This window comes from Micropterus salmoides, unplaced genomic scaffold, assembly GCF_014851395.1.
Source record: "Micropterus salmoides isolate LMB-PRFRI ecotype aquatic unplaced genomic scaffold, ASM1485139v1 Ms_hic_scaffold_8, whole genome shotgun sequence".
In the NCBI taxonomy this organism is placed as follows: domain Eukaryota; kingdom Metazoa; phylum Chordata; class Actinopteri; order Centrarchiformes; family Centrarchidae; genus Micropterus; species Micropterus salmoides.
This window is the reverse complement of record NW_024044570.1, coordinates 37,146,730-37,149,500: the sequence shown is the minus strand read 5'-3', so window position 1 is coordinate 37,149,500 and position 2,771 is coordinate 37,146,730. Positions and strand designations below refer to the sequence as shown.

Here is a 2,771-nt window from a genome sequence, read left to right as displayed (position 1 = left end):
CTCTGTTTCCCCTGCTCTCTCTCTGCCTACCTGTGTCTCGTTAGCCTCATGTCCCTCACCTGTGTACCTCCTCCCAGCTAGTTAACCATGTGTATATATCGTTGCTTGTTTCCCCTCAGTCTTTGTCTGGTCATTGTCGCATGTATGCACAGTCGTTTGCTGTATGTTCTACAAGTTGCTGTATTACCTGTTCTGGTTTTTGGATGTTCCAGTTTCCTGTACCTGTGAGTTTTGTTCATGCCTCTTCGTCTTGCTTTGGATTTATAAGCCCTGGAACTCAGTCTCTACTTGTATAGCGCCTTTAGCCTTTCTTTCGACCACTCAAAGCGCTTTTACACTACATCTGCATTCACCAGTCACACACATTCATACACTGAGCCTAAGTGCTCAAACAGAAACTAACATTCACACTCATTCATACACTGGTGGAATAGCCGCCAGGGGCAAATCGGGCAAATCGGGGTTCAGTATCTTGCCCAAGGACACTTCGACACGCAACCAGGGGAGCCAGGGATCGAACCGCCGACCTTCCGATTAACGGGCAACCCGCTCTACCTCCTGAGCCACAGCCGCCCCAAAACCAGTCTCAGTGCTCTGTGTCATGCATTTGGGCTCTCACCTGCTTTGCGCACCCAGCAAACCTGACACATCCATTATAAATCCAGAGCTGAGAGACACAGGGAAGGAAGAAATGGATGAGGGAACAAGGACTGGGGAGTGAGGTTAAGAGTACTGCAAAATGAAAAGTAATATTTATGAAATACATCTTACATGTTTTGTAGACACAAAATATCAGGACACAACAGGACACTTTTCTTACATTATATACAGAATGTTTTTTTCTCTCTTGTTGCAGCTCTGCATTTCCATTTTAAGGAGAGGGAGTAAAGAGGAGAGGCTAATTTAGAATACATAAAGAAGGAGGGGATGAACTACTGAGGAATACAATAACCAGTCCTGGTCTGGCCTCCTCCTGTCACACTGAGCATGAAACTGATCAGTGACAGATACTCCGTCATCCAACAGAAATAGAATTTTAATCTGAAGTTTGTGCTGTTTTTTTCCCCCTGTTTCTACTTTTGTGTGTGACTGAGTCATAAGACATCTGATGGATTTAAAGTGTATGTGTGTCTGTATGTGGATCCCAAGATGATCCCAGCCTCTCTAAATGCTAATGATGTGTGTAGGTGAGTGATTTTTTTCAGGACACCCTATGTTAGACCAGCAGGGAAGCCCAAGAAACATAATCGACCTACAGCTACTGAGGCTTCCTCATCTCACAGCAACATAATCACAATGACCCAGCAAGGGTTTGAATTTTAGTTTCAGATTTAGGATCTGTATTACCAGAGGAGACCTGTGTGCCTTTATGTGTCATCTTTTTGACTCAATATACATTTTATGGACACCCTCAGCATGATTTGTAGATAGGAAAAGATAATTCTGGTTTAATCATTTTGTAGTTTTCCACCATTCCTATCAGTAATAACTGGGATTTTTATCATGTTAATATTGATCTAAAGAACACGGTGACATCACTAAATATAAGTCAGATGGGTTAGGAAACACAAGCAGTCAGACAATCTGGTTGGAAACAAACCTCCATGTTAGACAAACTTATTTGAAAAGAAAACTAAGGTGAACTGTAAAATGATTGTACTGTCTACTGCAAACACAATTTATAGACTAGTTCCTGCTTCAACCAGCCAATGACTTTTATTACATTTGAATTGGTATCAGGAGGAAATGTCCTGATGATTACGTGTTTCTAACATACTTCGCCATATGTGTCTATTATTCATTCTTATTATCCAGCTAATATGATGATCGCAGAGTTTTGCTAAACTTTTTAAAACTGTCCAACGGAATGAAGTGCTTCACCAGTGACGTTTGAAGCTTCAGATGTCATCAGCCACGTTATATTCTTTATTTGACAAAATATATGGAAGTGTAACAAGCTTTGGAGCCTTGTTATCATCTGCTTATCTCTACTAGTAAGCTAACGTTAGCTAGCTAGCCAGCAATATATATTAGGCTTGTCACCTAACTAACTCTCTGCTAATATTGGGCTGATTTGCAAATCTGAAACTCCTGTTTTTGGTACACTGGCTGATGATGCAGAACCACTTTCTATGGTGGCTGAGGTTACACCTCTTTAAAGAATCCATAAGCTGATTAGCTAGCTAGCATTCCATTGAAAATTAATAACAGTTAAAACAACCAGGGTTAATCATCTGGGGGTCTTCTGCACAGATTTAGTTTATTTTCATACACTTGTTTTAAAAATGAGAAATTGTATGATTTTTTTTTTTTGACAGCCCAGTACCCACAAAATCCATTGTCTCCAGACAAGAGATTTAATTTCAAATTGATAAAAAAGGAGGAAAAAATAACTTTAAAGGATCATAATAAATAGAAACATCACTTGTAATGTTTCACTGACCTCTATTTATACTATACATCATTTCCCTTTTGTTTCTTCAACACATACTGTAGTTTTACAATGTTTTCTTACTATATTTATCCCCAATGTCTAAAAATATAAATTTTCCTCATGCAGTTGATTTATTAAATTCATGGTCACTTTGAAATTAAAAATGTACTTTTATGCCCCAAAATTTCATTTTGTATAGTTAATGCTCACAATGAATGTTGCATGATGTGAAAGTTTTTAAAAGAGCACATTTGATTTCCATTAGGCAATCAGAGAGGGAGGTGGGTTTGGTGGACAGGTAGAGCTGGGTGTCATCCGCATAGCAGTGGAAATGGAT

At 39.2% G+C, this 2,771-nt stretch overlaps 1 long non-coding RNA gene across 1 annotated transcript; it reads left to right on the top strand.

Moving 5' to 3' along the window:
* Nucleotides 1-658: 658 nt before the first annotated feature.
* On the top strand, nucleotides 659-1,772 carry LOC119894155. Its single transcript, XR_005442885.1, has 2 exons — nucleotides 659-746; nucleotides 857-1,772. It is a non-coding gene; the product is annotated as an uncharacterized LOC119894155 (long non-coding RNA).
* The last annotated feature ends 999 nt before the right edge of the window (nucleotides 1,773-2,771 follow it).